At 31.1% G+C, this 14,513-nt stretch overlaps 2 long non-coding RNA genes across 2 annotated transcripts; both read right to left on the reverse strand.

Annotated features, from left to right (window-relative positions):
• Positions 1-7,816: 7,816 nt before the first annotated feature.
• LOC107061199 (uncharacterized) lies at positions 7,817-8,659 on the reverse strand. The gene is made up of 2 exons (XR_001473848.1): positions 8,397-8,659; positions 7,817-8,166 (listed from the first exon to the last, which is right to left on the reverse strand). It is a non-coding gene; the product is annotated as an uncharacterized lncRNA (long non-coding RNA).
• Positions 8,660-9,979: 1,320 nt separating this feature from the next.
• On the reverse strand, positions 9,980-12,030 carry LOC107061200 (uncharacterized). The gene is made up of 2 exons (XR_001473849.1): positions 11,817-12,030; positions 9,980-10,282 (listed from the first exon to the last, which is right to left on the reverse strand). It is a non-coding gene; the product is annotated as an uncharacterized lncRNA (long non-coding RNA).
• Positions 12,031-14,513: the final 2,483 nt, after the last annotated feature.

The raw sequence follows: 14,513 nt of genomic DNA on the forward strand, positions 1-14,513 counted from the left end.
AAGTTGCACAAGGGAATTGATCGATTCAATGGACTACAGGTCGCGCATGAGAGAAGACGAGACTCGGTTGTCCACGCAGCAACAATGCGACGCGGTCGTCGCATCAATAGGTGGGGGAAAGTGTCATGACCCGCCACTTTGTAATTCAAATTCGGCATAAAAAATAGTGGGAAGAATCTAGAGTTATGGAGAGGTTAGTGGAAGACTCTAGAATTCCCTAGATCTTTCCTTAGAAGCTTAGAGAATGCCTTGGAATTCTCTAGACTAGTAGAGAGTTCTAGAAGGGGGACTAGATATTTTCCAAGAAAGCTTTAGAATTTCCTAGAATTAGTAGAGAATTCTAGAAGATGAACTAAAGTGTAAATAAGTAGGGACTTGTAAAGTAAAATTATTTATACTTAGGCCCTTAAGAGGTAGTATAAATAGAAGGGCCTCTCATTTGTAAGTTATCCAAGTTTGAAGCAAGCATCACTCAAGTTGTAAAGCATTCCACAAGCAATACAAAAGCCTTCTTCCAAAAGCTCTCTTATTCTTTCTAAGTCTCTCTTTGCATTCTCTTAGTGATCTAGCTTCAAAGGGCTTACTTGAGCTTACAAGATCGTGAAAGATTCGTGAGTAAGTTGTCAAGTGCCTCACGGATCATTAGTGAGACTCTAAGTTCGTGATGTAATGGTTCACAATGGTTTAGGATTGGAGGTTCACTTCATTTCCAAAGAAAGGGTTAGGCTTAAATGTTGCGAAAATTGAACCCACACACTCACAAGGTGGTCACAATAAATGTTTAATCAATTGGTTCAATCTCAAGAATAATGTCTAAGATCACTTCCCATGTTACCAATAACAATCAATAAGACCAACAAGGTAAGTTCTAGATATTCATGATGCATGAATTTCAAGAAGAAGAGACACTAACCTTATTGATTCAACAATACATATCAATTGCTTCAGTTAAGCTATTAAAATATACCATGAAGGTATTTAAGTGGAGAAGGGTAGAGGGGCGGGCCCATTATCCATCGAGTTTAGGCTGTGATTGGTCCAAAGGGCGGGTCACAGACGGATTTCTCGGTTATCAAAAAAAAAAAATATACCATGAAGTTTCGCTATGTGTTTAACACATAAATTTTGAAAAAATAATTTGACTTTCTAAAGAAATATGATTTATACCTATAATTTCTAAAAACTATTAAAATTACTCATAAATTTTTATTATCAACTTATAATGAGAAAATTTTGTAAAAAATCATGACAATGAACTCAATTAATATTAATTTGAAAATAGAGAAAGAAAACAAAAAAGAAGTACCATTGATTTGTATAAGAAAAATTACTATTATTAATTGTAATTGAAAGTGACTTCGGAAAGAAATTCAAATAAAACCAGCATTAGTAATGCAAGATGATTTAGTGCATGCATTAGCATGCTTAAAGACTCGATTACTCCTCAAAATCCTTTTTACATCTTTTTCATCATAATTGTGGAAGACAATCTTGTAACTTATTTTTTATGCAATGCACACAATTTTTAATACACCAAATCAAATAATGTATAAAAATAATCTATGTATAATTAATGCAAGCATTATTAATACACTATATTTAACATTATTTTTTATTCCCTCCGTCCACTTTTACTTGTTCACCATATTGAAAATAGATATTTATTTTTATTTGTTTAGTTTTAAAAAATTAAGAGATAAATTAATTATTTTATATCTATTTTACCTTTATTATTAAGTACAATATATTTCCCTACATTTAAATGACTTAAAATTAGAGTCTATTTGACATTGTTGTTAGGAGGCCAAAAATATTTATTTTGCGAAAAAAATACTTCTTTTTTTTAAAAATTGGCGAACCAGTAAACTACTTTAATAATAACGTGGATAAGAATGAATTTAAATTGCTAATCAGTTTCCACGAAACCTGCTTCTTTATTTTAATTTTAAAATTTTCTATTTTGAGATAAGATTTAAAAATGTAAGGCAAATTGTTTAATAATAATAACAATAAAAATAATATATATATATATATATATATAAATGTTAAATTACTGTCACATCCCTAACTTAAGTTGTGGCTTTTCTGATAAGTTGTGACTTTTTTCAAAGGATTGTGATTTTTCGATGAGTTGTGACTTTTCCAAAGAGTTGTAACTTTTTCAATAAGTTGTGACTTTTCCAAAGGGTTGTGACTTCTTTCCAAAGGTCATGACTTTTAAGATAAAACACAAAAAATACATGTTCATACTACCCTTTGTTGACTATAAATAGAGGGTTTCCTCTCATTTTTCAACCACAATTTTTTTTTAATCTTCTACTCTTCTTCTTCTTGCATTTTAAAATTTTCGTGTGATTTATTGTCGTTGAGTGAGTTCGAAGTTTAGCGGAATATGAGGTACCACTATTCTGATGAAGTAAATTGTTCTATCCTAAGAGAGTATTCTTTAACCTCGAGAACTTGAGGAAAATAATTCTGATGATATAATAATAATTTCTTTTCTTAGTATATATATTAATTTGTAATGTTCCAATATATGAAGTTAACATGATGTAGTATAAATTGATTTATTTTTGTTAACAATTTCTCTTGTGATGTAGATATATGCTTCTGAATATCTTTGTCAAAAATTATTAAACTTCTAAAGAGTTAGAGAATTGTCACGATTTGTTTTTTGATACTCAATACAAAAAAATAACTTTATTTATCAATGTTACTTATGTGATTTAGATTGTCAGGAAGTTTGCTTCAAAATAGTTATTGCTATATAAACATTTCCCTTTTGTTTTATTTATTTACTATTTCCTAATATTTAAGTATTTTTGACGAAGAAAAATTTATAAGACTTGTAATAACGCCAGTTTAAATTTGTATTAGTTTAATTTTTATTGTAGGCTATATTCATTTGTTTTTGTTCACCATTTCTCTTGTGATGTAGCTATATGCTTTTGAATATTCTTTTTCAAAATTATTAAGCTTCTCAAGAGTTAGAGAATTGTCACGATTTGTTTTCTTGATGCCCAAGATAAAATAATGACTTTATTTATCAATGCCACTTATATGATTTATATTTCCAGGAAGTTTGCTTCAAAATATTTATTACTATATAAACATTGCTCTTTTGTTTTACTGATTTACTATTTCTTATTATTTCAGTATTTTCAACGAAGAAAAAGTTCATATAACTTGTAATAACGCCAGTTGAAGTTTGTATAAGTTTAATTTTTATTGAGGTATAAATTCATTTGTTTTTGTTAACAGTATCTCTTGTGATGTTGATATATGTTTCTGAATATCTTTTCCCAAAATTATTAAACTTCTCAAGAGTTAGAGAATTGTCACGATTTGTTTTTTTTGTCAAAGTATGACTTTATTTATCAATGCTACTTATGTGATTTAGATTGTCAGGAAGTTTGCTTCAAAATAGTTATTACTATGTAAACATTTCCCTTTTGTTTTGCTAATTTACTATTTCTTAATATTTCAGTTTTTTCAATGAAGAAAAGTTCATATGACTTCTAATAACGCCAATTGAAGTCTGTATTAGTTTAATTTTTATTATTTATTTAATAGTTAATTTTTATGAGATATATATTTTCATAAATGCATAAATATATATTTGGGTAGGTATTTATATATGTCGCGATTGTATTATCAAGTTAAAAAGATCTTCAAACTTCAAAATATATTATTTTAAAATTTTTCAAGTTCTTTTTTTTAAAAAAAATAATCACAACAAATGTGAAAATATGTGAATATATATGAATCATTTAAAATTTATCATTAACAAAATAAATTTTATATTTAGTAATATTGAATAAACATTTTCAATTTGTCACTACTCTAAATTAAAATCTAATATCTATAAAACATAGTAACATCAATTAAAAGTCCTATTTATTTATGTAAGTATAAAATTTATTAGAAATTCATCTATTGCACATTAATTCTTTAGTTATAACATTATAAATTCTCTTAGTTATTAGAAATTATTGCAAATGTTATTCACACTCTTTTACACTCTTTAGTTATAATATTATGAATGCTCATAGTTATTACATTAATTAATTTTATCTTTCATCTTTCCTTATATTAACTTTTGACCAATAATTTTTCATATTATTATACCATCCCTATAAATGTGATAACACGATGTTGTTATTATTCCTTGGACAAATCATGCTTTGTTGAATAAATAGATTTTTTTTACAAGTATATGAATTATATTGGGTGTAAGATAAACAGGTGATTATATATATGATTTCACAGATAGAATATATTCTTTAATTTTAATTTTTAGTTTTTACGGTAAAAAAAAGAAACCTTTCTCAGTTAACTATGGACAGTCAGATTACTATCTTTGATTTATGTACACAGTCAATCGAGAAGTCAAATATGAGAGTCAACAAAAAGAACATCATCTATTATGTTATAACTTATAAAATAAAATTAATATACAAAAAATAGTTCTAAAAATAAAATGTAGTTTTTCTCCACATGTTCATATGACATCTAAATGGATTAAGTGGAATACACGTGCAAAACACATCTAGTTAGATGACAGGAAAAATACACAACAAATATCATCTACAAAGTAATATTAGTGAGATACGACTAATTACATGATTGAACCGCATCAAATTGAAATAAATATAGACATTATTGCATTTAACTAATAACATTTTTCATTGACCATCTTCATAGATTCGTGTGAATAAGAGATATATATGATGATCCACATTGAACATTCACAAAATAGGAAGACGAAAAGGAAGACAAAGAAGAAGAAAACGAAGAAGAAGAGGATGAAGAGGAAGAGGAAGAAGGAGGAGGAAGAGGAAGAGGAAGAGGAAGACGAAGAGGAAGAGGACGACGAAGAAGACGATGAAGAAGACGAAGAAGACGAATTCACCTGTTCTACTAAAGGCTGTAACTTTGAACTCAACTCTAAAGCTCATCATAACCGTGAAAGTCACTTTAAAAAGGCTATGATGAGCCACTTAGCAGAGTCCTGTGTTTTAATAAACAAAAATAATAACTAGAAAGACCCCGATCCTTATTTTCGTGTTTTCTCTTCTTTCTTTTTGATTCCAGCTTTTTTTTCTCTAGGGATCCTGAAGGCTAAAAGGAGGAGGAGGAGGAGGAGCGGAAGAAGGAGAGGAAGAATAAGAGGAAGAAGACGAAGAGGACGAAGACGATGACGAGGACGAAGACGAAGACGAAGAAGAATATGAAGAGGAGGAGGAGGAGGAGGAGGAGGAAGAGGAAGAAGGAGAGGAAGAAGAAGAGGAAGAAGGAGGGGAAGAAGGAGAGGAAGAAGACGATGACAAGGATGAAGACGAAGACAACGACGACAAAGACGAAGACGAAGACGAAGACAAAGACGAAGAAGACGAAGAAGAAGAATACGATGAAGAGGAGGAGGAGAAAATCCTTTGAAACTGTTGATATTGTTAGAACTATAATGTTTTATTGTGATTTTTTAGTTTATTTCATCCAATTTGATTTGTTTCTGTCATATTTTGTACTTATTTAAGTCGAATGAGTTTTCTATGTTTTTTTAATTTACATTCATAATCTTTGATGATTTTTAATGTGATTAATATTTTATTTAGGATTGTGTTATTCTTTTATATAATTCTAGTGAAGTTATTTTGATATCTTTTTATGTTATCATTTTCTTTTAATTTTTAATTCAATCATTTATACTAACATGTTTTTTAATATTGAATTATTAGTCATATCTTCACATTTATTGGAGTTTTAAATATATGCATTTATAAATCGTAATTTTAATGGAATCATTAATAAAATAATATTGATAAATGTGTAATATAATTTACTATCATAGTTCAAGCATGTTACCCCACTTTCTTATAGCTCTTTAATAATAGACTTGTGGGTGATAAAATATTAGAGAATGAACAAAAATATGTTTAATTTTATTTGCAATTGTATGCTATTCTTTTAATTTAATTTTAGTGGAGTTAATCTAATACTTTTTAATTTTATTATTTTTTATTCAGTCATTTATATTTGCATGTTTAATTATTGAATTATGGATCTGTTCTTCTTCAAATGTGTAGTGTTGTTTGTTGAATTATTTTCATTCTTCTTATCATCATAAAGTGCGAATAGGTATATTATTTGATGGCTAGCCGAAAAACATTTGAATATATTTGCAAATATAAAAGTGAAAGTTTAAGAAGAAGAATAACAATATTTATCAAAGTAAATCCCCTGCAAATGATGATATTGTTAGATCTATAATGTCTTATTGTGATTCTATAATTTATGTCATTCAATATGATTTGTTTTTGTCAAATTATGTACTTAAATTCTTTCTTCTTTAGATCGAATGAGTTTTCTATGTTTGTTTTTTATTAACATTTATAATATTTAATATTTTTCCGTGATTAATACTATTTAATTAAATCTTTTTTTAAAAAAAAAAATTATTCACTTTAAAAAATGTGATATGGGATGTATAGGTTGGAGATGAAGTGATGAGATCATGTTATAAGTTAAATTTTATTTAAAATGTAATTTTTTTAAACTGTTACTATACATTTAAATAAATAATCTGTCTGTGACTTTTAGAATCTTGAAACCTATAGAATATACAACTAAAGATTAAATGTACAAAAGAGACTCCTTATATTACAAGACTAGAAAGGAATGGCCCGTGCTCCAATATTTTATACTTCTAGAAATGGTCAATTTTGAATGATTTGCAGAGTCATTTGATCACCGAAGGACAGTAGAAAATAATGAAAAACTAACACACCAAAAAATATAAAGCTAATTGAGCTGATGCTAGACCATTAGCAGATGGATACCTTATTAGTGAACTCATTGGCGTGCGGTAGATGCCTTAATAGAGTGTATAAGAGTAGCAGTCAATAAAAATTAACTTAGGTATCCTGCCTACAAATGTGCATTTAGCTGACTGGACTAAAATTCCAAATCAAAGTTAACTTTATCAGATGCTAATTCAACCCTAAATTAAAGAGGAAACATTCAGAACTAACATTCTTGCTAAAGATATGTCCTGATATAAGATCCAGGACGTCTCCTTCATTTCTTAAGGAGCAGAACTTATTCTCGCAACTGATAGTGTCAAAAGTTCCATTCATAATTTTACTACAATTGATCCACGAGGATCAGGTTGTCTGCAATTTGTCAAACAAGTAAATTTATTTATAGAATACATAGGAAAAAGAGAAAAAAGAAAGAAAATATGTCGACTCATGAAACATAAAAAGTGTGCAGAAATTAAATAAAGAAACTGTTAACATCTACAAATATAGTTTACAGAAGTAAATAATAAAATTTAGCAGGAATTGATTCATAACAGAGTTAAAGCAACCGCAACATAGGATGTTATGACAGGAAGAGCTAGCTTTATTGTAGAATCTGTCATGAAATCTTATATACACTAATAACTCAAGTGAAACGACCAACTTTCATAGCTCATAAGTAAAGAAAAGATGTAAGTGACATGCAAACAGAAACAATCATCAAATTAAAGGTATTACAAGGATAAGTGAAAGCATCATTAATTCTCGTAAAAATTAAACAGTGAGCTCAAAAAGGAAGAATTTGGGGGCGGTACTTTTGGTGTGGTACAGGAAAGAAATGCACCTTATGACATCAATCATATTTGAGAGGAACATTAAATCTGCTTTGAAAAATGGATTAGCTATATGTACAAACTAACGACCTTCAGTAAATAGTTTATTTAGCACAAAAGAGTTTTCTATGTTTACTGTAGACGTATAAAGTTGCTCAACGTATATTTAATCAACATGTTTTGTTCAGTATCAATTAAATATATCCTTGATTTAGATATTAAAACTAATAATGAAGTTCCACTACACTTTGTGAGTTCAATGTATCAAAAATTATTATAACACTACTGAGAAAACTTTAGCTAAGTTTTGAAACAGTCTGAGCAATTCTAAGAGGAAGTACTATCAAGTATGATATGTTCCATCCTATTGCTTAAGCTATTTGATTTCAAGATATATACAATCATATCATTGCACAAATATTGGTGGTTCCCATTAACCTTCAAATTCAAGCAGATCTTTTTTTTTCCTTTTCTTTTGATGTCCCTCTTTCTTTGGATAGTTGAGCCTTACATGACAAAGTATTTTGGTATATCTAACATGATAGAAAACATATTCAGTCAATTAATCAAATGTGAAATTCTACTCATAAAAATAGCTAACTTAATATTAGTATAACCCGGAGCCCTCTATCCAGCTATTATTAAAATAATTTCATAAAAGTGGAAATCTTCAAACGACGTGTATCTCAAGAAAACATAAGAAAAATTTATCAAATTTAACGGAATACATTAAGAAGGAGAAACACAGAAGGAATAAAGATACCTTTTGAAAAAAAAGGTCACCAGCTTATTTATATATGGAATTGCATTTGCACGTTTCTATCATAACAGAGATAGCATCAAACCTCAACCTGAGAATCTTATCAAAAGAAAGCAAAATAAATAGGAAGCTTAAAAGGAATTAATTGGTAAATAAAAAACAAACTATGTATAATGAATGTATAAGTTATACTAACAAATAGAGGGGAAAATCTTACTGTCAGTCCATTACCAGTGCGCTTGATCCAGTAGTTAGAGGCTTTTAGTTTAAAAAAAATCAAAAAGAGATTAAAGAACAAACTCAACCGTAAAACTACTAATTTTTTTAGTATTATGCGAAAGAATCCACTCCTTCAGAAATTTTAGATGAAGGGAGATAATATCTCGAGATTGGGAATCTAGGTCTGAAGAAGAATACGGGCATAAAATAATAGAAAATCAGGGAGGAAGTGAATAACGAAAATCTGAAAATGCATGGACATGTAACCAGAAACAAACATATACCGAAGAAATTCAAAGCTCCATATAAGTTTTTCTTCTGAAAAGATGGATATTGAGTGAGAGAGAGATTAAACATCAAAGGAAAAGGTGGCGAGACACGTGTTTCAAGTAAATACATGTGACTTTCTGAGAAGAATCAAGTTTAACACATCTCGTTCCTATAAAATTATAACAATGCACTTGTTCGTCCATATTATCGGTAATGCATATGGTACAAATTTTTGATCCACGTGAATAATTGATTGAGTCTTTTTCATCGATAGGGAACATGAAGCTAACCTCCAAACTTGAGAGGAGAAGTTTCTATCACCACAAAACACTAACAACATGAAACTACAAAGACAATTAGTTGTTGCTCACTCCACTCCACGCCTGTTAACAGATGTCATCGTGGAAGAGCTGCAAGTGAATTAAAAATATCTCCAAAAATGATCTTGTTTATACACTTTAGGCTACTATTTGTACTACTCTTTGTTGCAGTGTTAAAGTTTTATTTTACCAACAATGCTGCTTTATTTCAATTAGAATCATTCAGGTGACAAATATTTACACGGCAATAATGATTTAAGAAATTAGCTTGTCCCCTCAAGACACAATCATTTATGTGTGAAAGAAGAGAAAACTGATTTCCACTAAATATCATTATAGATCATGTAAATCACCTACCATATCCAATTGAGTCCTTTTTATTGATAGGGAACATGAAGCTACCTGTAAACTCAGCGGGAGAAGTTTCTATTAACATAGAATACCAACAACATGGAAATATACTTTTTATTGTAGCACTCATGTCAGGGTCTATGAACCTTTAAACTTCTCAATTTAAGAACTAAATCACACCAACAAATTAGAAAATATACTTTGAGATCAAACTTTTACTATGAGTGTCATCATTCTTGACCTCTATCACCCTAAAACAAAAAATTTGAATCAACTTTAAAATCAAGTAAGTATTCTATTTAATCGGACAAATATATGGGCAAGACATTTTAAAAACTTGAAGATTTCTCATTTTGAAAAAAAATCGTTCTACTCCTTCAAAAGTGCTATTTTAAGTTCTAACAATGGGGTGTAAGCTTCACTAACCTTGTTACGTAGTGCGGAGTCTTCTAATAGCTTTTACTGGAAAACATTTGGTGGCTTTTTTGGTTTAGTAGATTTTCTTCCGAATGATAGAGAAGTTAGGATTTCATGTGAATGCATTTTGAATGATCTCCTCATACACTATATTAGATTTGGAATGATCATCTGCATCTTCTATTGTCGGTGGACATAATTATAATTTGACATCTTTTGGAACTGGGATGTCAACAATGGCTTCTGAGACATTTGATATTGTTACATTTCTTCTATCGGTTGACACATTTCAAAAAGGACCTTCCAATCATGCTAGCGACATCAACAAAAACACGAAGATAATTAGATACATAAAAGGCAGAATACTTAAAGACCATCCTGAGCTTGACGCATTTCATTGCCTCTCATAAACTATCAGTGGTCTTAATTAACACAAAATTAGGTTGTTCAAGAAGTTCATAATTTATTTTATTGAGCTTTCACTTGCTGTAATCAGAAATGCATCTCTAGCAACCAACGCGATAATATGAACACAAGATACGACTCTAGGGCATTCAGCTCCAACTAATCATTTAACAGAAGCCTCTCAATGTCATATTAGGTGTGCTTGCTTTTTAGTACGATTTCTACTACTTGAAGCGAAGGTAAAAGGCACATATCCAACACTACAAAGAAGCAAAACAGTATCAGGTACAAAGCAAATTCAGTAAGAACATAAAGAAACTCTGTATGTGAAACAAGGCAAAAATCATTAATCCATCATTTTTATTTATGTATCATAGTTTGTCTTGTCTGGAGGCGGAGTTCAAGAAAATAAGGACGACTTTCAAATTTTATGATTTTAAACTAAATATGCGTGTAATACACCAAAAGTCATATGAACTTTGTGGTCTTAAACATGTCATGTAGAAGAATTTAATAGTTAGTGAATTAGAAAGAGACATTCGTTTTTAGCAGACTAAAAAAGAAAGTAACACGCAAATGTTTACCCTAACGAAGCAATGTGGAACTGCATTCTGAGTATGGTTGCGGCAGTATTTGGAGCCTTTTAAAATTACTGCTGAACAAAGTCTTATTTACCTCAGGCAACTGAACCTTACTGGTTCAAGAACAATAGTTAGTGAGCTCAATAACGATGAAGTAACCGAAATAAGAGAGAAATAGCGCGATAATAGGACTTTGTACATCAAAAGTTCCTTTTCCTTTTCAGAAGTTACAACTCGAGAAATACTTAAAATGTTGAGTGCCTCACAAAAAATTCCTATATATATGATGAATTTTAGGGATAATTTGCAAAATAGAGGCCACCTCCCAGTTTTTTATTAAAGAAGTCAACATGTATACATGCTATCCACAAACTTATTCTCTCTCGTGCACTTCTCCTACTCTACATTACTGGTCTTCAATTTTAATCATCATTTTAGCCGTATGACCATTAAGAATGACTTCTAAAATATAGAATAGAAATTACTACTTATCTATAAATGCACAATTAAAGAAGGAAAAAAAAAAGTTGAATTAGGCACACTATCGAATACCCTCAGTACATTAAAGGGCAAACATAGCATTGACATGCATGCACAAATTTTAAACAAACTTCATCACCAAAGAACCCATCCAACATAAGAAAGTATTTTTTTTGCACAATTTTCATTGCTGATTGAACCAAGTTCATTACCCATTTACCAAATGTCCATTACCTATAAATCAGTGAAACGGACAGAGAAGGAATGGAGAAAGAATTCCCCAAAAATAAGAAAATGAAAAACAGAAATTCAATGGGAAAGAAGAAGAATAAACACGAGAGAGAAGAAGCAGATACCGGAAAGGAGATGAAAAGACTTACCAGTTTCAATTTTGAGAGGGGCTAAGTTGCAGGATACAAAGATACAGATTCAGTGTTGCTTCAAATGAGACCTTTCGAGTATATGCAGATGCAATTTGTTTTGTACTTCCACGTGTTGAAGAGCCAATCAAATTGGGCCAGAAAGGGCCAAAAATGAGTAAACCTATACAGTACAATATGACATGCTTGTTGTACAATGATAATATGCAGTGTTCATCCTTTTACTTAAGTATAACTCAGACAAAATGTCGTACAATTCAGTAATGGAGTGTTAGTCCTTTTCTTGTTGGCTTAAATATAAGGATAATTTCAAAGGATTTGAAATTATTTTGTCAAAAGTGAAATAAATAATAGGTGATTTAATTAACTAGAAATTAACATTTAATTAATTAGAATTTGCAAAATTGTATATGAGATCGAGAAAACAGCAATGTGCTTCAAAGTATTATTGTAACACCTCGGTATATTGGTCCTTACAGGATATCCAAAAGGATTGACAATGTAGCTTCTGAATTGGAGCTACCGTCATAATTAGTAGCGGTTTATTCGATATTTCACATTTCCATGTTGAAGAAGTATATGGGTGATCCTTCACTTATAATACCTATTGAAGATATTTGTATTAAAGATAGCTTATCTTATGAGGAGATTCCTGTTCAGATTCTAGATTTCCAGGTTCGCAAGTTGAGAACCAAGGAGGTATTATCAGTCAAGGTTTTGTGGAGGAATCAGTCTGTTGAGGAAGCTACTCGGGAAGCTGAGGAGGATATGAAGAAGAGATACCCACATCTCTTCGATTCCGGAGAAATTCCAAATTAAGGTACTAATCCTTTTCTCTGCATTTATATTAAGTTGAAATGTTGATTTACTTTGCATAGTGAGTGTTTGAACTGGTGTAAGATGTTTCCACCCTTAGTCTACTTAGAGTAATCTCATTCGAGGATGAATGTTCCCAAAGGGGATATTGTAACACCTCGGTATTTGAAAGAGCTAAAAATAGAAAGAACTAAATTGAAAATAGCAAAATCTGAAATTTTGCAAGTTATATATAAGTTATGAGCTTAGGGTCAACTGCAAACAACCATAACTTTCTGTACATGATGAGTTAGGTAACCCGTAAGATATCAAATGAAAGGTCTTAGAATCTTCTTTGAAACGCCACCGAGTTTGCTCATTTTCGAGCTTGTATGAGAAAGATATGCCCGCTTAAATATGAGGGGTATTTTGGTCTTTTCCTTACCTTATCAAATTTAATTCATTTTTAGTAAATAATTAGGGGGCTAAACTGATTTGGTTCAGTTTACACAATTCTAAGTCACACTAGGGTTTTAGAAAAGTGTTCAAGAAGAGAAAAGAGGAGAAAAGTAAAGACGTTCATCAAGATTCTTGTGAAATCGAAGGTCGTTTTGCCAAGGGATTAATCCCCAAGAGGTATGTGCGTTCTCATAGTGTTGGGTTCTTTCACCCACACGCCAATCAAGTTATTTTCAGCGTAATTTCGTTCTAGAAAGTTGAAGGTTTGATGTTCTTGATTAGTGTTCTTGAAGTTTGCTTTCGTTCTTGAATTAGGATGGGATTGAAGAGTTCTTGAGATATTCGTATAGAGTTTTAGAGTTGTTTTTGAGTAGATTCTCGTGTACGAGTATTGGGTAACTAAATCTTAAGAGAAATTGAGAAAAAGAATCGATTTTAGTCGAATTAAGATTAGAAAACATGCTGAAAAATTCATCGGATTGAACTGGGGGAGAGGTGGCGCGGCACGCCACGGATGCACCAGCAAGGGCTGGCATGGTGCACCAACAGTGTGCCAAAACAGGGTCTCTAAAGTTTAGGGGCTGGCTGATGAGTGCACAAATTGGACTCATTTAGGGCTATATTTTAATAGAAATTGTGTCCTCAAATGCTTAATTTATCTCAATATCTGATGAAAACCTTGAAATTTCAGGAATTTGAAGGAAAGCATGGACACTACTTCGCAAAAAGGGACAAAAAGGCTTAAAAGAACAAGAAAAGGAAGGATTGAGGATCACCGAGTCCACTTGGCGTATCGCCGAGGAGTTCCGCGAAGCAGTACTATGTCGCCCAATGACCCAGAGCACGACGATGCCGAAGGATGGTGCAAGATGGCGATGAACTACACCAAAGGGCGAATCGCTAAGTTGATCGGCGATTCTGACTAATGTCGTCGAATGATCCGCCGCAACACAGATTTTTGAAACCTATAAATACTCGTTGAGAGTTATAGCTTAGTATCAGAACTCTTAGTATTATTAGACAATATCAGATTCTTAATATTTTTTTTAGTACATTTTACTCACAAGTTTGGAGAGGGTTTTGGGAACTTGAAGAAAGGAGTTCATCTTCCCCAAGTTGGAAGTGGGTCTTCCCTATTCCTCTTCCTTTGCTTAAATCAAGGTTTAATTTCTTATACCCATTTTGATTTCACTATCATTTTAGGTGTATTTTGTTATTTCTTGATGTGTGGCTAAAAACCCCCATTCTTGGGGTGTGATTTAGAAAATATGTGTTGATATTATTGTTAGGTCTTGCTTGCTGAAAGGTTAGCTGTAGTTTAATGGTGATTTCACCTAGTGGTTCTGTTTTAATTTAATGGGTTTGTACTTACAAATACAAAACCACCCATGTATTTTCGGCTTGCCCGAGAGGGAGGTCGCGAAACCAAGACTGCTAGACTGA

The sequence above is a fragment of the Solanum tuberosum genome, unplaced genomic scaffold, assembly GCF_000226075.1.
Source record: "Solanum tuberosum cultivar DM 1-3 516 R44 unplaced genomic scaffold, SolTub_3.0 scf00120, whole genome shotgun sequence".
In the NCBI taxonomy this organism is placed as follows: domain Eukaryota; kingdom Viridiplantae; phylum Streptophyta; class Magnoliopsida; order Solanales; family Solanaceae; genus Solanum; species Solanum tuberosum.